The following is a 27,366-nucleotide window of genomic DNA, read 5'->3' on the forward strand; positions in this document are numbered from 1 at the left end:
ATCTGATGCACAGAGGCATTGCCCCTTCATGTTCCTCTCCTAAAAATATCCTCCTTTGGTCTCACTGTGGTAAATGACTGTAGTCCTGTGAAACATGTGCCATCTTTTTAATATCCAGAAAATGTAATGTGGATTTGTTTCTCTCGCATATATATGTGTTTTGAAAAGTCATCTTAAATGGCCCCAACATCCGGACCACCTTAATAAATGAGGAAGCAGGCTGTCTCTAACCTCATACATGTGTGAAACCTACAAAGGCAAAAAAGATCCTAGGATTTCATCTGGAACAACTTCAGCATTTGCTTTTGGAACTTTCAAGGGTCAAAAGTAAAAGAATAGTATTCAGTAATCATGCAGAGATACAATTAAAAATAGAAGGCCAGGTGCTACCACCTCATAGCTATAACCAAGCTACCAGGAGGCTGAGATCTGAGGATCACAGTTCAAAGTCAGGCAGGGAAAGAAATTCTGTATGACTCGATCTCCAATTAATCACCAAAAATGCCTGAAGGGAAGCTATGACTTAAAGAATATCCTTGAGTGGAAAAGCTCAGGTTAAGCTTCACTACCGACAAAATAATAATAAAAAAAAAGTTCTAAGGGGAAAGCAAGGGCTCCAGGACCTATGAAAAGCAGACAGGACAAGGGAGAGCATGTACACAGGAATGTGACAGTAGAAACTCAGACCCCAACACCCCGCCCAAGAAAGAATGGCGGGAGCAGGGGGGCAAGGAATTTAGAATCCTGTCCCTTCCCTCAACAGCCCCCTACCTCAGGCCATTGACTGGAGATTGACAGGCGGCTACCCATAAGACCCAGCACCACACCAAGGGAGGCGGGGCTGTCCCAACTCCCACCCGCCCAACGGGCTCAACCCCCAGCCCTCTGACTGGAGACTGACAAGCGGGCCGACCCTAAGACTCAGCACCCCACCAGGGGAGGCGGAGCTGTCCCAGCTCCCACCCGCCCACCAGGCTCCTCTCCCAGGCCACTGGATGTGGAGAGTGGAGGGCGTTGGGACCCTGCCTTACAACAGTGGGTAGGGGGTGCGGGAAAATAGGAGCCAGCATCTGCCCCCCCTCAATTCCTGAGCGGGGCATCCTCCAGCTGGGAATCCTGAGCAAGACACCACTGTTGACTTATACCACTACCAGCAACTGTTGAAGGGAGAGGTGGCTGAGTGGTGATCGAGAGAATCCAGGTGATTTGGCGATAGACTTGGATACTCGCTTACATATTAGTGATTGGGTACGTACAGGAGATTTCGAAGAGCCTGGGAATGTGGCCGGTCCATCTTTCCCATCCCAGAGCTGGCACGTCTGAACGATCAAAACCAAGAAAGAAACAACTGCAGGAACATCAGCAGAACTATCTTCATGGATCTGGAAAGATAAGGAAGAAAAATAAAAGGGGAGGCAAGCCCACGACCAACACCACTGGGGTCTGTAATTCACATGAGGGTGCAGCCAGAGACCAAGCTGACCCTGAGCCTCGCCTGCCTTCAGGCACAGTCGGAGCAGCCAGGGTCAAGAGTGTCACAGGTCCCAAGAACAACAAGGATCTGGACAGGGGCTACCAATACCTGCTGCTAGCCCTGGACTGGAGCAAATTACGACATCAACAGCTCTTCAGTGAAATCCACCAACTAAAGCAGGTAAAGAGAGAGCTGCAGGAACAACAGCAGGAAGAAAATGAGAAGCTGGCCCAGGTGCAAGAAACACTGAAAGCAGAGTTAGAAGACCACAAGGTAGCCACACAGATGTTGCTTTCAGAAAAAGGCCACTTACAATCTGCCCTGGCCCACATGGAAAAGGAAGTCAAACGAAGTCAGGTGGAGCATGAAGATCTGACCAGCCGCCTGCAGGCTTCTCAGCAACGCAGCTTAGACCTAGAGATGGCCTTGTCTGCCCTCACCACCACGCAGAAGGACATTGAGCAGAAGAACAGACAGCTCATCCAAGACCTGGGTGATGTGAAGCTGCAGCTCGAGGAAAAGAGCAGAAGGTGTGACAACCTGCAGGAGCTGAATGCAGACTTACAGGGGAAGCTGGACGTGCTCCGGACCCAGAAGTCCAACATGAAATTGAAAATAGAAAAATTCCAACGAGTGCTAGAGGAGCGGGCAGTGCTGAAAAGAAGAATAGAAAATGTGCAAAGTGCGGTGAGTGCATTGAGGTTGGAGAGGGACAAGATTGCGGAGGACCTGAGGGTGGAGAGGTCCACGTGGACGGAGAAGGTGCGGCGGCTCTCACAGGAGATGAACCAACTCACAGACCAGCGCGAGGAAGACCTGTGGCAGATGGTGGATCTAGAGAACAAGCTGGCAGAAATGGAGAACAAGCTGGCAGAGGCACAGCCCCTTGCAGGACCATCTCAGGCTGACTTAAAGAACCTGGAGCAACAACTTCAATTCCAGGTTCAGGAAAACCAAAGCCTCAGTCTCCAGAACCTGGAGCAACAGGAACGGCTGCTGATACTGCAGAAGAGAGTGGGCGACAAGGCTCAGTCCAACATCTTTGAGACCCAGAAATGCACAGACCTGCAAACGAGAGAGCTGAAAGAGCAGCTGGAGCAGCTGCAGGAAGCTTTCCATAGGCTGAGCACTGAGAAGGACCAGCTCACCAGCCTCCTGACCTCAGAGCAAACGGAGAATGAACACCTTCTGGAGAAGCTGGAGCAGTGAGAGATGGAATTAGGAGAATGGAAAGAGGTGGCTGAAGGAAGTTTTCAAACAGCCCAGAGTCTTCAGGAGCTCAATGCTCAGTGCCTGGCCCAGCTGCAGGAACTCAAAACCACCTGTGAAGAGAACATGGCCTCCATTCAGCAGCTGAGTGCAGAGGAGGAGGAGCTGCAACAGCACCTGCTGAGGCACACCCAGCTGCTGGAGCAGCAGCAGCAGCAGGACCTGACCCTGACCCAAGAGTTGCAGGACACTCTCCAGTGCCTGGAAGCCACTACACAAGAGAAGGAGCAACTCCAGGCCCAGCTGAGCTTCCTGGCTTTCCAGGAAGGTAAAGAAGGGGACAAGGAAGAAGCAAGGGCTGAGGAGGCAACTCCAGCCACCGTGACCATCCCAGAGGCTGTGGACATCCCACAAGTCATGAAGGCCTTTTACCCGAAAGCAAAATCAGTTGCTGAGGTGACAAAAGTGAAACTCAGCCAACAGCTGCAGGAGCAGCAGGCCCACTGCCAGTGCCTGGCCAACTTGGCAGCCCAGTGCCAGACCAAGCTGGAGCAGCAGGCCCTGTTTCCCAAGAGCAGGAACCATGGTCCCTCAGGGGACAGGAAGCAGGACACGCGGGTGTCTAAGAAGATGAGAATGTGCTTCCTCCAGGCCCTGCCTGACAAAGTGGAGCACCAGAGTCCAGCAGGGGACCTCCAGCACCGGTGTGCCCAGCTGTCCAAACACATCAGCACCCTCGACGACTCCATAATTCTGTACAAAGAACAGATGGAAGCCCTGGACCAACTCTATAAGGAGAAAGATGAGTGTGTCATGGAACTCTCCCAGGAGAAGATGCAGAAGAAGAAGGAGTTGCAGGAATTTCTTGTGGTCCTTGTGGGTGAAGGCACACAGTGCCAGGGCCAGACGCCTGCAGACCCTGAGACCCCTGCTGCTGAGGTCACTTCACACCTGCCAAGCCCCTCAAACATTGAAGACAGCAAGGAGCAGAAAATCTTTGCAGATGCCCAACTCAACTACAGTGTGCAGCCTGCCCAGGTAGAGGCAGGGGGGCCTTGTCCCCGAAAGGCCTCCACCCCAGAGCCCACTGTGATGCTGATGCCTGATACCCAGCCCCCTGAAGAGCTTTCGGTCCAGGGCAATGAGCAATCCCGACCCTCTCCTTTCTTCTCCAGGCTGAGGAAAATGATGTGCTGGCGATAGTGGTTCTTTAAAGACTTGTTAGCCACCATGGCAATCTTTTAGGCCTGCACCTAACGGGTGATGACTGGACTTCAACCTCAGGCCAGATAGGACAGAGACTGCGGGAGGTGGCCCTAACTCTAAGTCATCTAAACAGCCACTGGTTGTCGGGGAAGGAGGGCCCTTGATATAGTTTTCACAAATAATCAATTTTTACAAAGAAAAATAAAATGTTATATTTACTGAATCCATCATGTTCCTTTTTTATATAAATGACTAAACACAATGTATTCTGTGAACATAGAAACAAACGACTCAGAGATTGGGCCAGACAAAAAAGAAAACAAAGTTGCATGCAGCAGTATCCTGAGGATCACAGAACAAAAATAGCTCCTTAACTAAAAAACTGAAGCAATCCCAATAAGCCGAAGGTTACTTACCAGCATGGTATCAATTCTAATTGTCTGTTTTTATAATTATACAAAGTTTATGGAAGATTTTGACATTAGGGAAAGTAATATGAAATGCTCTACTACTGCCTATGGACACTGTTACCAATTACTTACTAGAACTTTCTGAATAGCATTACAATAATTCTTTCTTTCCTTCCTTCTTGGTGCAGGGGCCTAGGTACTCTCTCTGAGCTTTGTTACTTAAGGCTAGTGCTCTACCACTTGATCAACAATTCTACTTCTAGCTTTTTTGTTGGATAATTGGAGACACGAGTCATATGCTCTTTCCTCTCAGGCTGGCATCGAACTGAGTTCCTTAGATCTCAAACTCCTGTGTAGCTACAAATACACTTCTGAAAATCCAGCCAAACTGGCTTCTTTAAAGTTCTGAAAGTCAGAAGTATCACTAAGTGAACGTCAAGATGTCAGAAGAGCTGCCTTACTTCTCAAAACTTAATCTGATAACTGTATGGTAAGCTACATCAGACAGACATTACTTTAAAATCACAAATTCAGATTTTCCAGGTTGAAAGACATAAAGGTCTTTCTCTTATCAAACTTGGGAGTCTTTAATGGTAGTGCTGTCTTAAAAGTACCCCAGAAGCTATCTGTGAAAAATGCCATGAGACTAAGAGTTCCTTTAGTGCTACAGTGCTTGGCTTAAACCCAGCTGTCCACTGAGACCTATGACTCCCTGCTCTCTATAGAAAGATCTGTAACTTTCCAGAGCCTCCCTGAGTCTCCAGATACATAGTCTGACATAAAAATATCTGATATCAGATATTGTGTACTGGAGATCAAACATTTCCCATGATGCACCACTATTGAACAATAAAAGAACTAGAAATAAGAAGTTGAAATCTGTGCTAAATCCTCTCCCCAGGAACATAGCCACAATGTATCACACTTTGGCTCTGCCATGCACTGTTGGCTCACACCTGTAACACCAGCTACTCAGGAGGCTGAGTGCTAAGAATTGCAATTCAATCCATATGAAGCAGTGAAGTTTGTGAGACTCTTATCTCCAGCAAAAATCCCAGAGTTGAGCTGTGGCTTAAGTGGTAGAGTGCAAGCCTTGAGCGAAAAAGCTCAGCAACAGTGCCCACATCCTGAGTTCAAGCTCCAGAACTGGCATAAAATAGACTCTTGGCCCAATGATATCCTTGAAGAGTGTCAGTGGGAAAAAGGCTGCATTTTCATGTCTTGTCTTATAACATCCCCTAATATCTTTATTTTATTTCAGCCCCAGATATGCTTATTATTTATTATCAAAACCTTTCCTGAAGAAATTATTTTTATTATCTTTGAGTAACAATTCAACAGAATAATTTATGAATAAAAGCATCTTGATCAATGTCATTCCTTTCCCCAATCTCGCCTAACTCCACCCAGCCTCTCAAGTTACTGGGTTCCTTTTTCACATAGATGCATTGCATATTATTATTGTGCTCACATACACCTCATCTCTTCATTCACAAGTCCCCTGCTCTTGACTTCCTTCCCTCCCCAGCAACACACATTTCAGCTTCCTGGTATTTATTTTCTTACACTATTAGTTATTCAAAGGAGTTATACCATTACAATACTCCCCTACATATACCATACTTTAGATAATACATTTAACTCTATAGACAAATAACTTCTCCTCAATCATAAGGAAATAGAAAGACTTGTAAAACTCATATTAAGTGAAGCAAGCTAGACTCAATGGAACATAGACTCCATGGTTTCCCTCATTTGTAATAGTACACATCTAAGACTCTCCTAGTAGAGGATCACAATAGCTCAAAAGCTATGCACATGAGGCCATAGAGGATGAGACTAAATGAAATGAATTCTAGGATATGGAAACAAGAGCTTTATCTTGTGTGATTGTTTTTCTTAATGTACTATGTTATTTCTTCCCTCTTTTGTCCCCTAATGGTTAATTTCATGTGGATACTGTATCTGACTTTGTAACCTGGTATATTGTATATCCATTTATTTGTTTATTTGAAATAGAGAAGGGAAGGGAAGGGAAGGGGGGAAAATAAGATGTTTGGGAGGGGGTTGGAGGAGGGAAATGGGGACAAAAACATGAGAATGGTTATCAATGTGCAAGAAGTAATGTACCTACTACCTGATGAATATAACTGTAACCCCTCTATATAATACCCCGATGATAAAAAAGGAAATGAAAACTGCTTAAAACCAAGAAAAAAGTAGCATTGTATGTGTGTGTGTGTATCATGTTTTCTAATATATCCTTTCACAATAATACAATATGGTTTATAGAATTTATCCTTGCCTATTTCATTCCATAAACATATGAGAAAAAGCTTATTCTGGAGAAAAAATTGTATTTTTGATTATTTAAACCATATGTTCATTTCCCAAAAATGAAGAAAAGAATGATACAGGAGTTATATTTCTCTTTCTCTTGAACTGCAGGACAACCACTTTAAGGCTACTACCCACTGAAAATTCAGAGAAGTCGCAGGGTGATGTCTTGCAACCTAGGATGAGTAAAATTCCAATGAACGTGACAGATGCAGGAAATCTCTGTGAAACCTCTTTCACCAATAACTGTTCTTTTTCTGACTTGTTCCTGGTCAAAATGAATTGAATGCTTCTTTTGGATTTTTGCTTTTTGATTTTTTAAGAATAATTCTATGGCTGGATAAATGGCTTTGCAGTGAAGAGCTGGTAGATAGAAAAATGCATAGAATGAAGTCAAATAGAGAAGACATTTAGCATCAGGCAAACTCTGAATCTTAATAAGAGGAAAAGCACCCCCCAAGATAATGATCTATGTAAAAAAGGGAATAGTTAATAAATTACCTTATATTCTGAATAGATTATAAGATATGTCTTGTAAGAAATAACAAGTGTCATGAAGAGAAATATAAAATCTGTCTTGTCCCCAAAACATCTATTACTATCACTAAAAACAAGAAAAAATGCTTGATGATAAAAAAATGCTTCAATGTCCCCCCAAAATTTTTGAATCTTCAAGAATAAGAAAAGGAGATGAAATTAGATTGACAAAGAGATCAGAGTAGTACAAAAGGAAGCTAACATCCCAAAACAATGAAAATAAGCATAATTGATTATTAGCTAACTCAAAGGAAGCTCAAAGTTCAAAATTAAACACACACACACACACACACACACACACACACACACACACACACACCAAAAAAGAGTAGACCAGAATATCAGCCAAGTAATTTATTTAAAATCTAGGTTCTGCAAAACTACAATCATTATTTACCAGTGTTCTAAAAAATAATTGAGCTTCTGGAACAAAAGGCCTTTGACCTTCTATCAAAACCAGTGAAGTACCATCTGAAGAAAGTAGTTAATGTGCTAAGAGATGTCTTCTAATACAAATGTGATGCTCTTCCTGTAAAACCAATAGAGTGATTCACCCTAATGCACTTATTGAAAATAAAACTTTTAAAATAAGAAACACAGCGGAACTAGGGCATACTAAACCCACTACCACAACAATGTTCATTGCAGCATTATTCACCATAGTAAAAATATGGAACCAACCTAGATGTCCCTCAGTTGATGAGTGGATCAGCAAGTTGTGGTATTTGTACACAATAGAATTCTATGCTGCTGTCACAAAAAAACGATATCATCCCATTTGTTAGGAAATGGTAAGTCTTAGAAAAGATCATGTTAAGTGAAGTAAGCCAGAGTCAAAGGAACTTAGGCTCAAATGAGGTTCCCCTCATTTGGCATAATCAGTAGAAACCTTGGGCTCTACTAGCAGAGATCTGCAACAGAGCAAAATCTTGATTCATAAGGCCATATAGTATGAAGCTAATTGAAAGGACCTCCAGGATATTGAAACAAAAGCCATATAATGAATGATTGTTGTCCTTAATGTACTATGTTATCCCTCATCTCCTTTACTGTCCCTTGGGTATCTCATATTGTTACAGTACCTCACTCTGTTATCTGATATATTGAATTTATTTGTATTTGATTATTTGAAATTTGATAGGGAAGGGGGGAAAACCAAGACGGGGGGTGGGGTGGGGGGATGGTAAAAGGTACCAAGACATGTGAAAGGGTATCAATATATGTGAATCAATGCACCTTCTATATGGCAAATATCATGTAACCCTTTTATTAATTACAATAAAAAAATGAAAAATGATTGTTATCCTTAATGTACTATGTTATCTCTCATCTCTTTTGCGGTCCCTTGGTTATCTCATATTGTTACAGTATCTCACTTTGTTATCTGATATGTTGGATTTATTTGTATTTGGTTATTTGAAATTGGATAGGGAAGGGGGGAAAACCAAGACGGGGGGGAGGTGGAGAGGAGGGTAATGGGGACCAAGACATGTGAAAGGGTATCAATATATGTGAATTAATGCACCTTCTATCTGGCAAATATCATGTAACCCTTTTATTAATTACAATAAAAATATATATAAAAAAGAAACACAGTGGGACAGTGGAATCAAAGAAAGTTTACCTCCCAAACAGAAGCCCTGGTGTTCCTTTTTTCTTCTTTCTTTTTTTTTCTTTCTTTCTTTTTTACAAGTCCTGTACCTTGAGCTCATGACCTGAGTACGTCCTTCAGCTTTCTCAAGGCTAGAACTCTACCACTTGAGCTACAGCACCACTTCTGGCTTTTTTCCATAGATGTGGTACTAGGGAACCGAACCCAGATCTTCATGCATGCTAGGCAAGCACTCTATCACCAGGCCAAACTCATGGCTCATACCCTGATATTCTTTTGATGAAGATTCAGGCCTGTCAGCCTGCCACACTCCCATAATACCAACAAAGTAACAAGTCTATGCAAAAACCTCTTCCATTACCCCAGAATCCACTATCTGGGCTTCCATGGGAAAAAGAGATTTGTTGGAAAACTAAACCTTCCTTAAATATTTATTTGGGAAGAATGGTGGAGACTTGAGGAATTGGATAGAAGAAATCCATATGTTGTGAAGCATGTTATCAATGAAATCCAGATATATAACACACTAGTTTAGGTATGAGAAAATACCACATAACTGTGCCCCCCCTCAAAAAAATTTAAAAAGAAGCTGCTTTAAACACTCCTCTCAAAATCAAATTTTCTAAGTCTGTATTTAAAACAAAGTTTCTACTGATTTTATAAGACATCACCAAAGCCAAATGGAACTGAAACATTAAAATTAAAAGGTTATAGTAGCTGTCCATTAATGATTATAACTCAGAGGTAGCCATTTAAGTATCAAAGTGGAGTCCAAGGCAAAATGCATTAACTGGAGAAAAGGTTACTTTCTCTAGATAGAAAGTACAGCCCATAATGAAGACTTCACAATCACGAACCTTTGAAAATGAATTACAAAGCATCAGAGTACAGAAACCCGACTATTAGGATTGCAGGAGAAAACTGACAGCCACTATTAACAGTAGAAGGCTCTCAGTGCTATAAAATGTCAAAGACAGATTAATTAGGCCAAAAACAATCAAGGAAATAAGTAAAAAAAATGAATAAGGATGTAGAGATTTCACACCACATAATACATGTAGAGAAGTTTTATGACATGGACTTTGGATAGTAATGTCCTCTTCTCTTTTCTATCTTAGTCACCTCCCCACCATCTTCTATCACCTATAGTTTTCAAGCATATTTTTTTAAAGGAAAGCAGCGTGTTGTTAAAAAAGAAGAAAAAATACTACAGCATGCATTGATACATTTGAATTGGTGCAAGTCCCTTTAGAATGACAGAGAATGTAAATATTAAATAATCAAATGAGAAAAATGTTACAAATGGGTAGAGTAAAACACTCTAATGAGGTGCATGAAGCAGAAAAGCAAGCCACAGGAGTTGTCTCTGCCCTTGTCAGTCAGAGCCCTGATGAGGATTTCACAACCGTTCTTTGGTCTCATTACTACTTTCAAGGCACAGACTGCCTTGACCTCTGCTCAACTCCTCCTGTCCTTCCACGTGAAGGTAAGGTGTTTTGTCACTATCTTAGATTTGATGCACTTTCTCCCTCCTAGTTGTGAGTTTTGTTTGTATCTTATGAAGACTGTGGGCAGTTCTTCTCAAGCTATTATGATCCAAAATGAATTGGGAAGCCTCATTTTGGAGCATTTGAAGTCAGACAAATAAAGGACTAGGACACTGATTCCTCCCTTAGTTGCCACTAGTTTTAATTACGGCATGTGGAAAGTGACAGAAAGGATGGCCCAGCCTCAAAATTCCACTCTCAGTAACTGTGCAGTTGCTTCTAGAATAAATATCCATAAAGGAAGGAAGTGGAATTTGCCTAGCTCCACAACTAAGAAGACTGTCTAGCAATAAATAATTGCCAAGTGAATGTAATTTATTTAAACTAATATTCCTTGTCTAGTGTCAAACATACTAGAAAATACATATAACTCATAATGATCTTATAGAGAGGAATAAATGACTGCAGAAGGTGGTTGGCACACAACAAATGCTCTGTACAGATAGCAATTATAGTCAGTAACATCATTATCAATATAATCAAGTTCAGAAGGACAACAAGCTTAGATATGGATGGAAACCTCCTGTCTTTGTCAGTTTTCAGCTACTGTAACAGGATATAAAAGGCTGATAATATATGAATAGCAGCAACTTACTTGGCCCACAGTTCTAGAGATTACAAGGGGCCAAGAAAGCAGGGAAAGACCACAGAAGACAAACACCTTACTTCTGTGACAGAATTACAAGCTAACCCATGTTAAACAGAGGGAGAATGAGACCAGACTGGTCTTTTTTACAATCAGGAACCTGTTCCCCTATGGTCCAGCAATCCCACTCCTGGGCATTTACCCAAATGATCACAACTAAGGCCAACCTTAGGCTACAAACACAACCATGTTCATTGCAGCATAATTCACCATAGTTAAGAATGGACTCAACCCAGATGCCCTTCAGTGAATGAATGAATCAGAAAATGTGACATTTATACACAATGGTATTCTATGCTTCCATCAGAAAAAAAATGACATAGACATTCCTAAGGAAATGGAAAGGCTTGGGGGAAAAATCACATTAAATGATCTAAGCCAGATCCAAAGAAACACAGGTTCCATGGATTCCCTTATTTTTATTAGTATCTGTCTAGGGTGGTCCCAGCAGAGGATTACATACTCAGTGGATTACTTATATAGTTCAATAGCTACGTACATATGATCATAGAATATGGTGTTAATCAAAATGAACTCCGAGATAGAAAAAGAGAGTATTTGGGTGGAGGACAGTTACGTATTTTTCTTTTTTGTTTTAATGCATTGTGTGAAATTATTTCTTTTCTCTTTCATTTGATTTCCTTTGGTTTATCCCCTCTTGCCACTGTTTGTTTTTTTTGCCAGTCCTGGGCTTGAACTCAGGGCCTGAGCACTGTGCTTGGAATTTTTCAAGCCTAGAGCACTACCACTGCCACAGCACCACTTCTGGCTTTTTCTATGTATGTGGTACTGAGGAATTGAATCTGGGTCTTCATGCATGCTAGACAAGCACTCTACACTAGGCCAAACTCCCAGCCCTGCAACTGTTTTGTTTGTTTGTTTGTTTGTTTGTTTTGGTACTCTGTGCTTTGTATATACATTTATCTGATTTGGGGAAGGAAAGGAGAATAACAAAATGATGAGATGAAAAACAAAGGGTGAACCAGTGGAAAAGCAAGACTCAGATGACACTATGTTGGAAATGAACTTTACAATTTTAGGGGAAAGGAGGAGTGTTGGTGAGTGGGAGAAAACAAAGGAGAGGGTACCACTGTTCAATAAGAAATGTACCCATTACCTTAACATATAACTGTGAACCCTCTGTAATCACCTATTTAACTATTTAATCCTATTTTTAGTCATTCCTGCTAACATCCTCCTAGTTTACCATGATATATTGTTGTTCTTTGAATTTCATAGATAAATAACTATATTTATATTTTCACTTTTAAAAAATATAGATATTTGAAACTATAAAAAAATTCCTCCTAAACAATCTATCATAGGTTTGACTGGGTAAGTTATATGTGAACAGTATGTATTCTATGAAAGAAATATATTATTTGTATTTATTTCAGTGGAATCTCACAGAACTTAATGAACTTGGAGATGCTGCTTTGATTTTTTTGTTATGAGGTTTCATGTGATTACCTATATGTGCAAGCATAGGTAATTTCTTTGTTCTTTATGCTGGCCTTACAAGTATGATTCTATCAGATGGAGGATTTGAAAGGAAGAAACCCTATTAGGTACATTTACATACTTTGATGCCATAATTCTACTTTTCATACTCTATTCTCCGGAAATATTTCTAAATATGGAGACATATTTATTTACAGAGATATTTCTTATATTCTAACTTATTGATGAAAATGATTATTGAAATAACTTAAATATTCAACAATTGCTAGGCAATTTTTATTATTCCCATCTGCTGCAATATTACGAGTCACTAAAATTGTTTATAACGAGATGGTAATAACCCATAATGCAAAACCAACTGTCGAATAAAAAATGGTAATTAGGAAAAAGCAGGCAGAGAAAAAATGAAAAGAAATTTATTTAAATGCTATTATTTCTTATCTTTGGGTAGTAAGATTCTGGCAAATATTTCTCTTCCCTCTTCTTTTTTACTTTCCAAATTTCATGAAGTTTGTTTTTGATAGGACAATATTCTCTCTGTTTTTATTTTTTAAAGAAAAATATAAATGTATTTAGTAAAAGAAATGGTAAAATGTGTTTAAAAAGACAGGTCAGCTCAACAAAAGTTAGGCAAATACACCATCGACTTAAACAACACCATAGCCCAGCTAGGCTTAACAGATATATACAGTCTTCCATCCAACGCCGAAACTTTTTACATTTTTCTCAGCAGCACATGGAACATACTCCAAAATTGATCGTATTATACTTCATACAGAAAACTTAAGAAGATACAAGATGACTGATATAATCCCATGCATTCTATCTGATCACAGTGGAGTCAGACTAGTTCTGAACAATGCAGTAAAAGTCAAAAAACATTCAAATAATTGGAAGCTGAACAACACACTTCTGATTAATTCCTGGGTTACAGATCAGATCAAAGAAGAAATTCAAAACTTTCTTGAATGTAATGACAATAAAGAGACATCACAAAGGAACTTATGGGACACAGCAAAGGCAGTTCTGAGGGGCAAATTTATCGCACTAGGAGCACATATTAAAAAGACAGAAGAGCATGTAAATAACCTAAAAAAACCCGAAACACCTAGAGGAGCAAGAAAATGTTAATTCTAAAACAACTAGAAGGACAGAAACAACAAATATAAAATCAGAAATATCAGAGGTTGAAATAAGATCCACTATACACAAAATTAATAAATCAAAAAGTTGGTTCTTAGAAATACTTAGGAATTAACTTAACCAAAGATATAAAGAAATTATTTAATGAAAACCATAAAAGCTCAACAAAAGAAATTAAACTCCTAGAAGAGGATTACAGTAGCTCAAAACCTAGGTACACAAGGTCATATAGGATGAGACTAAATGAAAAGAACTCTAGGATATAAAAACAAGAGCTTTATCTTGTGCGATTGTTGTTCTTAATGTACTATGTTATTTCTCTTTTGTTGTCTTTTGGTTAATCTCATATTGTTACTATATCTGACTTTGTTACCTGTATATTGTATATACGTTTATTTATTTGAAATATGAAAAGGAAGGGGGGAATAAGATGATTGGAAGGGAGTTGGGGGAGGGAAATGGGGACAAAAACATGAGGGGGGTATCAATGTGTGAAAAGTAGTGCACGTACTACTTGATGAATATAACTGTAACCCCTCTATACATTACCCTGACAATAAAAAACAATTGGGGAAAAAAGAAAAAAAAGTCTATAAGACTCTCATCTCCAATTAACCACCAAAAAAAAAGGAATTAAAGAGGACACTAGGAAATGGAAAGACATCCCATGCTCATGAGTAGGGAGAACCAGCATAGTGAAAATGGCTATACTGCCAAAGTTGATATACAAATTTAATGCAATCCCCATCAAAATCCCAAAGGTATGCTTTACTGAAATAGAAGATACAATCCAAAGGTTCACATGGAAAAAGAAAAGACCTAGAATAGCCAAAAAATTCTAGGCAAAAAGAGCAATGCAGGTGGTATTACAATACCAGATTTCAAACTCTACTATAGAGCCACAATAACAAAAATAGCATGGTATTGGCACAAAAATAGACCAGAAGATCAATGGAACAGAATAGAAGATCCAGAAATAGAACCACATAACTATAGGCAACTTGTATTTGACAAAGGAGCCAAAGATATACACTGGAACAAACATAGTCTATTCAATTATTGGTGCTGGCAAAACTGGGCAGCCACATGCAGAAAACTAAAAATTGACCCTAGAATTTCGCCATGCACAAGCATTAATTAAAAGTGGATCAAAGACCTCAATGTCAGACCAGAAACGGTGAAGCTGCTACATGATAGAATAGGAGAGACACTGGAACTCATAGGCACAGGCAAAAGATTCCTGAACAGAATCCCAGGGTCACAACAGATTGGAGAGAGACTCAATAGATGGGACTACCTAAAAATAAAAAGTTGCTGCACAGATAAAAGCATAGACACTAAAGTAGAGAGACAGCCAACCAACTGGGAAAAGATATTTACCAATAATTCATCAGACAAATACTTAATATCCAGTATCTACAAGGAATTCAAGAAACTAATCCCTCCCAAACCCAACAAACCATTCACTAAATGGGCAAGGGAACTAAAGAGAGACTTATCAAAAGAAGAGAATAAAATGGCAGAAAAGCATATGAGAAAATGTTAATCATCCATGGTCATAAAGGAAATGCAAATAAAAACAACCTTAAGATACCACCTTAGCCCAACAAGAATGGCCAAGATTTCGAACTCAGACAATGACAGATGCTGGCAGGATTGTGGAGAAAAAGGAACTCTACTGCACTGCTGGTGGGATTGTAAGCTAGTTCAGCCACTCTGGAAAGCAATTTGGAGGTTTCTTAAAGAACTGAAAATTGACCTTCCCTACGATCCCACCATAATATTTGTGGGCATCTATCAGGAACATCATAACCCAAATATGATAAGGACATCTGCTCAGCTATGTTCATCTGTGCACTATTACAATAGCCAGGAGATGGAAACACTTCAGATGCCCTACTGCAGATGAATCGATACAGAAAATGTATATATATGGATACAGAAAATGCGGTATACACACACACACACACACACACACACACACACACACACACACACACAATGGAATTCTACATAGCCAACAGACAAGGTAAAATAATGGCATTTGCAGGGAAATGGATGAATCTAGAGCAAATCATGTTGAGTGAGACAAGTCAAGACCAAAGGAACAAAAGGCACATGGTATCCTAAAATAATATGTGACTATTAGATCCAAACAGCACAAGAGCGAGGACTCAATATTTGTGTACCCAGTGCTATGGACATGGTACTGGAAATAAAAACACAACTACATAGACATAAAAACTTATGACTCTATAGACATAATGTTTTATTACATAGATTAATATTTATCTATGATATACAAACCCTTCGCCTAATTTTGATTATGTTCTAAAAAGTAAGTGCCAGTGAATATACATAGAGATTCCCTTCTTGAATACTTGTTTGTCAAACACATCATTTGAAATATGATGTAAAAATCAATGTTAATAAATTTTTTAATAAAAAAATAAAGGAAAACTCCCAGCATCTAGACAATGGCTAGGACTTGAAAAGGCTAGAAGACAAATTTGGGAAAAATGAAAGGATCGAGAAATTTTCTACCTTTCAGACTTGCCTCCATTCCTGTCCTACCCCTCCAAACCTTATACTCTCTTCTGCTCTCCAAGTCAAAGTCTTCCCTTGGACAGCTCACATTTCAACAAATTTGTAGCTATTTGGTTTATCATCACTGGTTCAGGGACAATTTAGAGCATACTTAGGCAGGCTCTTATAACAATCCGCCCCGTGGTGTGCCTTATGGAAGACACCTGCTTTGCCAAGAAGATGCATTAGCTGTGGGTGACTGAGTAAGAACACAATTAAGCTGTCAAAGATTCTGCCAGACCTGGGCACCTGCTAAGCCTGGGCACTATGCATCTCAAGGATGCCTTTTCTCATGTTGGCCTCAGGAATTGTCCAAACAGAGGGTGGGGCTTCTTTCCTTCCTATATTTTGTCTCATGAAACATCAATACTGTCACAAGTTTCTTGGGATAGCGAACAGGGCTGATTGATATTTCATCCTCCATTCCTTCCAGACTCATTCTAAACTAAAACAATCCTGGAGCTTGCCTAGAGCAAAAGCAGCACCTAGAAATCTGAACAGAGCCAGAATGGGCTTATATCAGGGACCAGGTACTGCTTCAGTTGGGTCTTCACCTAGGTCAACTATTGATGGATGGAATGACAGCTGAAATTTTTTTCAGCAGAAAAATGGCTATTTTGGGAGGAAGAGAAGGCCAGAAACTTCTTGAACTTTTACATCATTTTTCCCCTGACCCCAGCCTAGTTAGATTCATGAAGAAATTGTTTTTGCTGTTGTTTTATTGGTTGTTTTGTTTTTTAAAGGGAAAAAAGCCTCTTTGTATTTTTTACTTTTATATTTATTGTTTTACATTTGCGTTTATTTTGATCATGTTTTAACTATCTTTAAGTAGTTGTGAAAAGGAGTTTCTACTCCACATGTGAACTTATTTATACAATATTTCTTGATAAATGTCATGCTTTTGGGATTTTTTTTGCCAGTCCTGGGACTTGAAATTTAGACACTGTCTCAAGGCTTGTGCTCTACCACTTGAGCCACAGCACCACTTCCTGCTTTTTCTGTGTATGTGGTACCGAGGAATCTAACCCAGAACATACAAGGCAAGCACTCTACCACTAGGTTACACTCCTGGCCCCGGTGTCACAGTTTCTATCATTCTTCTCCCTCTCCATTTTATCCCAACCTTACTCATCCCTTCAAGGTTTCTGGTTCCATTTTCAGCCTGTACATTGTGTCTTATGACACATCTTGCCTGTCTCCATTCTTGGTTTTGCCCTCTCTCATCAATGCCTCAACTACCCAAAGCCTACAGTTTCTGAGCCTCTAGTATAGCACGCGCGCGCGCGCGCGCACACACACACACACACACACACACACACACACACACACACACCTTTTAATACCATGTTGTTGATGGAAAGGGCTGGCAGCTGCAGATCTCGCTCTGATCCTTTAAAGCTGCAAGGCCGTGACCTCTAAATATCCTATACATTCAAATGTTAAGTAAATAAAATTATATTGGGAAAATACCTGATAATGGCCTGATAGGTAATAGTTCCATCATCATACACTCAACCAGTGTATGATACTTACAGGTGTACAAGAGTATTTAGCCTCTTGAAAAATGAACTGAGAAATCCTCATTGTATAGCTGGAAAGGAGCTGACCTGTTTTTGTGATGGGGCAGGGCTTCCTGAAAGATGCATAAGCACATTGTGGCCTTCTTTCTCAGCAGTGGGTTTGGCGATTGGGAACTTATAAGTCTACAGCTGGCTTTACTGTGCTACCACGCTCTTCCACTGTGTCCCTAGATGAAGCTCAAGGGAAGAACTTACTCAGGCTGTGGATCCCTCAGAAGGCACCCACATCTCACCAAACAAGGGAAAGCCAGACTATTTCTTTACATTAGAAACAGAATGAACTAATTGCATGTGCTTTTCACCACAGAGACTGAAAGCACAGATCTTGAGCATGTGCCACAAGACACCTTCTGCCTGTGTGGGAGCCAGATCTGGCCCCAGTTATCAAGTATGCCTAATATTTCTTAGTTGGGAAAAGAAAACATCTCCCTAGTAAGAAGAGAGAATTATGTTGTTATTCCTTAGAGAAATGTAAAACAAATAAAGTAATAATTTAAAAACCTCATTAATCAGCTAGAATCTTCATCAATAAAGTATCATCTCCTTCATAAAGTCAGAAGAATTCTCCATGCCGACTAAGATGAATGGTGTAACTCAGACATTATATATTTTTTCCAGTCCTGGGCCTTGAACTCAGGGCCTGAGCACTGTCCTTGGGCTTTCTCAAGGCTAGCACTCTACCACTTGAGCCACAGCACCACTTCTGGCTTTTTCTATGTATGTGGTACCGAGGAATCGAACCTGGGTCTTCATGCATGCTAGGCAAGTACTCTATAGCTAGGCTAAACTCCCGGCCCTCGGATGTTATTTTTAAGAGAATAAATTTCTATAAAGTTTTAAAAGGAATTTGGAACCTGGGATATATTTTTATATTTATATTTATATTTATACCCAAATATATATGCCACTATGATTTTGCAAATTGTGATTGATTTATGGAGTTCCAAGGCATTATCCATCCATCTTGGAAAACATCTAGTAAAGTTACTGAGACAATCCTCCTGTAGGTGGCAGTGGACTGTCTGGTGGACAGGGTACCTGTCTATACTTTATATGAAGTTGCCTTCATCAGCAACTGGCAAAGGTGATTTATATACATGAACATGGTAGCTCTATTTTTATGACAACTATGCAAAGCAACAATTTTCCCCCATGTGGGAAATGTTTTATTTACAAAGATGTTCATCACAGCATCACTCAAATAATGCAAACAACCTGAATGTCCAATAGTACAGAAATGATTAAATCAACTTTAGTATTCATGGTTGATATTTATGAACTGCTTATAATAACATGGGAGAAAAGCCTTGCTATGCTATCATTATAATTTTATACTTAAAGGATAGAAAACTGCATATGCTGCATAAATACCACTATGTAATGCAAACAAAGCAAATTAAAAGCTATTCATAATGAAATTGTAGCAATGTAATAAACTGAAATATATATTAGCAGCAGTTGTGTAGGGGGTAGGATTACCCATGCTATATTTTGCCTCTCTAATTTGCTCTATTTTCCATATCTTTTAATGAGTATGCATTCATTTTTATATTAGAGCCTACCAAGAAACTTTAGAAACAGAAAATATGCATTAGAGGTGGAATTAAAAGATTTCATTGCTGAAGCATAAAGACATTGAAGCACCTGATGCAGTATTTCAACATTTGTAGGAGATGCCTCAGTACCTTGACAGAGAAAAGTCTTCGTACTAACTTCTCCAGAAATCTTCATAAAGGACACACCTAGGAGAATGGGAAGTTCAGAAGAAAAGAGATGAGATTTCTGTAACAAGTGTACCATAGTATGATTTTCCTCAGATTTCTAAAACATTTCACCAGTCCCTGGTGAAGCACAATATCAACTAGCATGAGATCAGTAAGGAAGGAGCATGCATCTACACTGAAGGATGGGAATGAGCCACTTACGCCAAATTCTGGCTTCATTTAGAGTTTTCACAGATAAGTTAGTGCTTCCTATACCCTACAAGCACAGATCATTGCAATCTCATTACTTTACTTGAATTTTGCCATGCCTGTTTATGGCTTCCCTTTCTCCAAGGGCTTTTCTTTTATTTCACTGATGTCTTATTCATGAACCTATCAAAGCTATGGCTTTTGCAAGAACTAGTATAAGGAAGTGACCAAAAGTAGCCATGCAGACAGAGCATCCTCGTCCTTCCTAAAAAGTCAGCTCTCAGATATTACCGGATATACAATAGTTTTACTGATATAGATTATTTTTCCCAAGAGATTTTGACTCCATATTCCTGTATAAAGGTCAGGAATCTAAATTATTCATTTTTTATTGTCAGGGTAATGTATGGAGGGGTTACAGTTACATTTGCCAGGTAGCAGGTGCATTGTTTCTCAAAGATTGATCCACCTTCTCATGTTTTTGACTATCTTTCCCTCCCCCACATCCTCCCAATCCTCTTGTTTACTTGAATTGTCTTAAGGCTTGAGCCAAGGGCCTGGGACTGTCCCTGAGCTTTTATGGTCAAAGCCAGCACCCTACATTTAAGCCACAGTTCCACTTCTGGTGCTTTGCTTGTTCACTGGAAATAAGAGTCTCTTAGACTTTCCTGCTCAGGCTGGCTTTGAACTGCCATCTCAGGCTCTAAAGTAAGAGGTAGGAAAAAAATATGCTAATATACAGCAAACTAATATTAAAATTAAAATTAGTATTAATTAATCAATTAATAAATAGTTAAAACCAGTATTACTAGTATTAAAATGCTTTGGGATGCAGTGGGGCATAGTAGTTCAATATAATGGAGCTGAGAGTTGAGAAAATCCAACTTAAACTTTGATTTTAATTCACTGTGACCTCAGACAATAATCTCTTTTCAATGTACAAAATGACTAGAAATAAACATACCCATTAAGAAGACAAAAAAAGCGATAGTGTTTCATTGTGAAGAGAAAATAAAATCATGTATAAAGGCATTTTCCAAAGAGCCTGCTACTTCTTAAATTCTTAACAAAGCTCTGTTTGATGGTAATGATTATGGTGATGATTGTGACAGTTATGATGATGAGGATGGTAGTAATTGTAGTGATGATGACAGTGGTGGTGATATTGCAGGAGGAATACTTAAATCTACAATGGGCTGTAAAGTATGATTGTTCATTCTGAGTGTGTCACATTTTTCCCAAAGAAAGCATCTGGTTTCTGAAGTTCTAGTCTCAGAGGAAACAAAACTTACATGAGCAAAATGGAGGAGAACAAAAAACAAAAGTCCCTCAAAGAAAATGGCCCAGATGTCACACACAGAAGACAAAATGTCAAAACTGGATAGAATCATTAGATGTATAATCTAATATTTTGTCATCATTGTTTCTTTCTCTTTTTTGTGCTGGGCCCAGAACTTGAACTCAGGGCCTTGTAATCTCATTTGCCTTCTTCACTCAAGGCTGCCACTCTACCAGTTCAGGTACAAACTCTTCCCCGATCTATTGGTCAATTAGAATTAAGAGTCTCTCAGACTTTTGATTTCCTTACAAATGGTCAATGTCATTCTTTCTGATGAAAGCCCATTGTGTATATGTACCATCTCATTTTCTTCCATTGAGGAGCATCTGGGTTGATTCCATATCTTAGCTATGGTAAACAATGCTGCAATAAACATGATTGTGCTGGGGTAGTTTTAGTGTGACCTGTTTTATTGCCAATTGGAGTGCCCAGGAGTGGGGTTGCTGTATCATAGGAAAGCTCTATGTTTACTTTTTCAGGGAACCATACTGCTTTTTTTTCCAGAATGCTTGAACAAGTTTACATTCCAACCAATAATGCAGTAGTGTTTCCTTTTGGCCACATATCCACCAGCATCTCCTATTGCTAGTTTTCTTGATAAGGGCCACTGTAACTGGGGTGAAGTGGAATTGCAATATTTTCTTGATTTTCATTTCTTTTCTTTCTCTAGAGATGTTAAAACATTATATTAAGTGAAATAAGCCAGACCCGAAGAAGTGTAGGTTGCATGGTTTCCCTCATTTGTAATAATTAAAATGTGCCTATAACCCTAAAAGTAAATTCAATGAAGAGTAAAAGACAAAAATAACAGCTAGACATGATAAAACAGGACTCTAAACATTCGCACAAAGGAGGATATTTTCAGGAGAGGATCATTCTGGCTCAGTAGCTAGGTGCTTATAATCATATAAAATGATGTTTGCTGAAATCAACTCCAAGAAGTGGAAACTAGAGTGGCTTTTTGTGGTTGTTTATTTTCTGTTTCTTCCCAACTTTGTCACTGTTTCTTTTCTATTTTTTAACTTCTCCACTTTTGTCCTTGCATTTAAGTTTATCTGATTTGGGAGGGGAAGGGAAAGCACAGAAACCATGGGACAACCCCTACACTCCCCCCCAAAAAAAACCCCACATAGTAGGAAATCATGTCACTTCTTAAAACAAAAAACGTTTCCAGACTTTTCCACCCGAGCTGGCACTGAGCTATGATCCTCGAATCTCAGCTTCCTGAGTAGCTGGTAGGCATGAACCATCAGCTCATTCTTTTTTTTGTTTGCAGCATTTGAGCACTGATTTTTTCTTTGGAAAGCCTCTCTCTCCCACTCTCTCATCCTACATATGTGGTTACACTAAAATCACTTCCAAAATCAAAGCGTGAGTTCTAGAACCAAGCTTCTCTGACCTGTGTCAGTGGGAAATGGCTGGCCAGGTCACTCAACCACAACATGTCTAGATCAACTTTTAGAATGCTCCCTGAAGTTTTCAGGAAAGAAGCTTGATGCTGCTCATAGATTGGGTTTATTAGTTTTAGACTTATCACTGCCTCAGTGGTGAAGATACATTCTTAAGAAAAACCCAGATATAAGCCAACAGGCACATGTGCAAAAGCTAGAGGTAACGTTAGAGAGAAGGAACAGTCACCATCCCCACAATATGTTTGTTCTTCTGATTATTTTTGTGTATTAAGCCGGTCTTGGGGCTTGACCTCAGAGCTTAAGCACTGTACTTGAGCTATTTTGCTTGAGGTTAGCACTATACCACTTTGAGGCACAGCACCACTTCTGTTTTTTTGGGTGTGTTTTTTTTCTGGTTAATTGGAAATAAAAGTCTCAGGGACTTTCTTGTCCTGGCTGGCTTGTAATCACAATCCTCAGATCTCAGCCTCTTGAGTACCTAGGATTATAGGTTGAGTCAACAGCACCCATTAACAGTACCTCTCCATCTCCAGCCATAATTCAATACTTTCAATCTATTTATATCTGAATCAATTCTACCCCTTGGCATCCCACATCCACATGTGTTCATCCATAGGAGTTTAAACAGGGTTCATTTCACTTATAAATAAAGTATTCTGGTCCAGGATGGAGCTGATGCCCAAGAATAAAGAAAATTGAGATGAGAATGCATTTTAGAGGACCTGTATTGGAGTCTGAGCTCAAGGCTTCACACTTGGTTCCGCTGATTCTCTATAATCTAAGCCATGCATCCAGCTTAGCATTTTGCTGGTTATTTTGAAGATGGAGTCTCATGGACTGTTCTGCCTAAGCTAGCTCCCAATATGGATCCTCCAGATCTCAGCCCTCTTAGTAGGTAGGATTACAGGCATACCTTACCGCTGGCCAGGCACCTGCGTATGCTCTCTGTGCCTACATACATACATGTGTGTTCAGATGTTCATGAATAAGGAGTTCAGATGAATGCATGTGAACTCTTCAGCTTCTCAACAAGCTAGAGCTAGCAATTATTATGTATACTCTCAGATATAAAGAAGAAACATTCGAAGATATAATGGGTTTGGCTACTAATTAAAAAGGATGGACTTCAAGTCATGTTAATTGGGTTTTAACGCCCATATCTGACACCAGTTCTGACAACTACAGTTTGAGAGAATTAAAGGGACTGGTCAATAGAACCTGTGTGACAAATGGATAGGGCTTAGGTGAGGCAGTGGTACTAAGTGATAACAAGAGTAGCATATTGTAGGATTCAGAACAGAAGAGTTGATTGTCCTTTTTTAGAGAGAAGCCAGCTGGGCAAGAAACAGACGTAGAGAGCAGATTTCAGTTCATACTGTTTCTTCATACACATTTGAATGATCTTGGAGAATTCCCTATATCTATTTCTTCAGTGAATTCTAAGAGTCTTTAACAATAGTATCAGAGATCAGGTACATATTAGAGAACAAGTAATAGTTACACGTGAAACAGGCAAAAAATTGATATGTTTGTTCATTCAACAAAACTTACTGAAAGCCTATAGATAACAATAATGTATTTCACTAGAGAAAATTTTGAAAGTCTTCAATATAAAATAATGATAAAGTAGGGAGGCACGGTGACTCAGGCCTGTAATCCTAGCCTCACAGGAGGCTGAGATCCAAGGATCAATGTTCAAAGCCAGCCTGGGCACAAAAAGACCTGAGACTCTTATATCCTACTTACCTCTAGAAAATGGGAAGTAGGGCTTGGCTCAAGGGTAGGGTAGTAGCCTTGAGCTGAAGCGCTCAGGGACAGCACCCTGGCCAAGCTCAAGCCCCAGGGATATAAAAAAAGGAATGATAAAGTGGGAGAAAAACATGGGAAGGGGTAACAATGTTCAAGAAAAAATGTACCCACTACCTGATAAATGTAACTGCTGTAACCCCTCTGTACATCACCCCAACAGTAAAATAAATTTAAAAATAGGTAATGATAAATGTTTGAGAAGGCACATATGCTTAGCTGTATTTAAGCATTACGTGGGGTATATATAAATGGGAATATTTTGTGACAGTTCATTGATGAGTATATTTTTTATGTTCATATGTATCAGGTTAAACCACTTTTTTTTAACTGCCAGGTGCCAGTGGCTGACACCTGTAATCCTAGCTACTCAGGAGGCTGAGATCTGAAGATAGTTGTTCTAAACTAGCCGGGGCAGAAATTTATCTCCAATTAACTACCCAACAAACAGAAGTGGCTGTGGCTCAAGTGGAAGAGCACTAGCCTTGAGCACAAAAAGGCTCAGGGACAGTACCCAGGCCCCGAGTTCTGTTCTAATGAATAAAGAACTTTAATTTTAAATAACTGAAGCGTAAAAAAGAAAATCAAGTAAAAATTTACCACTGAGTTTGCTTTTAAAAAATTGGAGATTCTTGGATTATTGTAAAAACTTCTCATCATTCCTCATTCCTGAATGTCACAAAGAATGGCATCGGTTTCAGAAGATGGCCTGGAAGGTATAATGGAAAATTAATAAAGGCTAGTGTTTCTTTTATTACTCAGGTAGCCAGTGAAGAAAGACAAGGAATTAATGTAGTGCCAGCACAAGTACCTCAGCTCCCTGTATATGCCTATGATTTATTACCATTACCTCTCTTCCACCCCACCTCTGGCCCACCGGCACACAGGCAAGCCACAAGACTATGGAGAACTGAGCCAACATTCTAGGCTTGTCTCTTCTAATGTCGACACAGCTGGAGAGATGAGTTATTTTGCCCTACCTCTCATCTTTACCCTGTTCTTTGTAGTTGAAGATACAGCTCTGCTTAGCCTAGGGCTCCCAGATTCAAAATGATAACTACGCTCGAAAAGAATGCCCACAGAACTCATATCCTTCCTGTCCTAGGCTGCTGGAGGTATGAGCACCAGGCATACATATGAGCCCCTGTCAAAGTGGGCCGTGAGTCCCAAATGCAAGGCCTTTCCAAGAACTAAGTGAGTTGCCTCTCATTGCAAACCAATTGGAGGAACCTTCGCAGGCTGAGCTGTCACCTGCAGAGGATAGGGCGTGCTGCAAACACCTGCTCTGGCAGGTGAAAAACTAGATGGTAACTTGCTTCCATCTGGAGGGAATGGACATTTGAGAACATAATTCCTATTTGAGATTTCATTCCAAGACTTAAGGTCAATAAATCAGTTGTAGCAGTATAAAGAGGCAAGAAATGTACTTGTACTTTACTATGGTGCTACATGGAGCATCCAGATTTTCTGACCAAATCAAGAATGCTTGATAGCCAGGGGCTGGTGGTGGCTCACTCTTGTAATCCTAGCCTGAGATCTGGAGGATGGTGATTTGAGCCCAACCTCAGCAGTAAAGTCTGCAAGATTCTACCATTAAAGAAAAATAAATTTCAAAACCTTGAAACTGCTGGGGCCAAGGCTTCACATTTGTGATCATAGCTATTCAGGAGACTGAAATCTGAGGACCCAAATTCAAAACCATCTCAACATCTCAAAATTGGTGAGATTTTTCTGTAAAAAGCCAGAAGTAGAGCTGCAACTCAGGTGGTAGAGCACCAGACATGAATGGGAAAAGCTAAAGATTAGTGCCCAAACTACGAGTTCAAGTCCTGATCCTGGCACAAAATATGACAAAATAGGACTGGAGGCCTGGCTCAAGTGGCAGAGCATCAAAAAAGCCACCAACTAAGGTCAGGTTGATCACTTTATGTTGGTTAATGGATATGACAAGAACAAGAAAGAAGTGACTCTACTTTTACAAAAACTCTGAATTTCTCTGTCTGCATTACTGATAGGCCTGCTTTATGGGCTACTTTCTTCTCCATCATTAGCTTGTAATGATAAAACTCAAAGCATGTCTTTCCACGCTAGGTGAAAGAAAGGTAAGTAAAATAAGGAGCACTAAGACATTTGTTAGTTACTTTTTCTGCACCAGACACCTACCAGATGCTTTTTATTAATCACTGTATATTCTCACAAAAATGCCTGCAAAAGATGATAAATCATTTTCATTTGCGGATGAGAAAGCTATGAGTGAGAGACCTAATGTTGCTTAAGAGCATAAGGCTAAATAAGAGAAACATTCAATTCACAAATCCAAACCTCTCTGATTTCCAAATGTCTATACTCAGAGATCTACTCATGGGAATACACACATATTTGCACATCTGAACACACACACACACACACACACACACACACACATACACATACACCTGGAACTCTTTTGCTTTAGGCACAGAGGCACACTATAAGAAGAGACAGACAGGCTGTGTATGCATACCTGCCTGTGTACATATTCTCTCCAGGCTTAGTCTTCAGCTCTTGAAATAAAACCTCATGCTCCTGTGAGTGAATGATTTTACTCCAGCTGACCCCAATACTAGAAAAACAAGTTAAAAGTAGACAAAATGGTATTGCCACCTTCAAAGGGCTGGATACTTCACTGACTGAGTCAACAACTGCCAAGGGATTCCCAGGAGCTCTTGAACATCTGGATCTACAGCTACTCATAGACATTTACCAAGACTCTGGGATTTTCCTTCTCCCAAGTCCTGAAATGCTTCTATGAGGAAAGTAATGACTTTGGTTTAAGTGCTGAATTACATGAGGACTGAACCCAAAAGAAGAATACTTCAGTCCTTAGGCAGGCCTTAGTCTAAGCCCCACACAGAGTAGTAAGTCACTGCTCTGTGTAGTAGCTCCACTTGCAAATCTTCTTCTGTGAGTGAAGATGTTTGCTATACTGCAAGTCTGCAACTGCTCAGAAAAAAATCCAAATCGATTTATCCTTAAGCACAAATTTTTTGGATGAGAAAGAAGCCTTTGGCAGCTTGGTTGAGTCTCTCACTTTCCAGATGGCATGGGCATCCTTCAGTGATGCCTGTCTGGTGATTCCATTAAAACACATAGGCCCTGTGCCCCAGAA

General features: G+C 39.8%; 1 long non-coding RNA gene across 1 annotated transcript; it reads right to left on the reverse strand.

Annotated features, from left to right (window-relative positions):
* Window positions 1-12,881: 12,881 nt before the first annotated feature.
* On the reverse strand, window positions 12,882-26,795 carry LOC150039779 (uncharacterized). Its single transcript, XR_016534247.1, has 4 exons — window positions 26,722-26,795; window positions 24,819-24,927; window positions 19,434-19,490; window positions 12,882-12,976 (listed from the first exon to the last, which is right to left on the reverse strand). It is a non-coding gene; the product is annotated as an uncharacterized LOC150039779 (long non-coding RNA).
* Window positions 26,796-27,366: the final 571 nt, after the last annotated feature.

This window comes from Megascapheus bottae, unplaced genomic scaffold (assembly GCF_031878675.1).
Source record: "Megascapheus bottae isolate mThoBot1 unplaced genomic scaffold, mThoBot2.hap1 HAP1_SCAFFOLD_58, whole genome shotgun sequence".
Taxonomy (NCBI): Eukaryota; Metazoa; Chordata; class Mammalia; order Rodentia; family Geomyidae; genus Megascapheus; species Megascapheus bottae.